This window comes from Piliocolobus tephrosceles, chromosome 11, assembly GCF_002776525.5.
Source record: "Piliocolobus tephrosceles isolate RC106 chromosome 11, ASM277652v3, whole genome shotgun sequence".
NCBI lineage: Eukaryota > Metazoa > Chordata > Mammalia > Primates > Cercopithecidae > Piliocolobus > Piliocolobus tephrosceles.
Window position 1 is genome coordinate 104,776,702 of NC_045444.1, and position 1,138 is coordinate 104,777,839.

Genomic DNA, 1,138 nt, shown 5'->3' on the forward strand with positions numbered 1-1,138 from the left:
TCCTTTCTTTTCTTTTCCTTTCTTTTCTTTTCCTTTCTTTTCTTTTCCTTTCTTTTCTTTTCTTTTCTTTTCTTTTCTTTTCTTTTCTTTTCTTTTCTTTTCTTTGAGGTAGAGTCTCGCTGTGTTGCCCAGGCTGGAGTGCAATGGCGCGATCTCAGCTCACTGCAATCTCTGTCTCCTAGGTTAAAGAGATTCTTCTGCCTCAGCCTCCCATTACAGGCATGCCCCACCATGCCCAGCTAATTTTGTATTTTTAGTAGAGATGGGTTTTCACCATGTTAGTCAGACTGGTCTTGAACTCCTGACCTCAAGTGATCCACCCACCTCTGCCTCCCAAGGTGCTGGGATTATAGGCATGCGCCTCTGTACCCGGCCACAGGTGAATTTTTAATGGGATTTTTAAATGCTAAGTCTTCAAAATCTGGTGTGTATTTAACACCACATATCTCAATTAGGATGTTACTTTTTCATCAGAAATATAGGATCTGTATTTAGATCAAATCTAAAAACTGTTTGTAAAATGTACATACTTGAGTGTTTTCCAATAACTGAAATAAGCATCAAGGTTTATTTTATTATTGTTTTATTTTTAGAGTAAAGCGAAAGCAAGTTTATTAAGAAAGTAGAGGAATAAAGAATGGCTACTCCATAGAGCAGCCAATGTTTAGATTTAAGTTTAAATGAATTAAAATTACATAAAATTAAAAATTCAGTTTTACAGTTTCACTAACCACATTTTATGTGCTCAGTGGCCACAAGTAACTAGTGGCTACCGTATGAAACAGCACAGATCTGGCCAGGTGCGGTGGCTCACGCCTGTAATCCCAGCACTTTGGGAGGCCGAGGTGAGCGGATCACCTGAGGTCAGGAGTTTGAGACCAGCCTGACCAACATGGAGAAACGCCATCTCTACTAAAAATACAAAATTAGCTGGGCATGGTGGCGCATGCCTGTAATCCCAGCTACTCGAGAAGCTAAGACAGAAGACTCGCTTGAACCTGGGAGGCGGAGGTTGCGGTGAGCCGAGATCGTGCCGTTGCACTCCAGCCTGGGCAACAAGAGCGAAACTCCATCTCAAAAAAAAAAAGAAAAGAAAAGAAACAGCACAGATCTATATAGCGCTGGTCATTGACTTGAG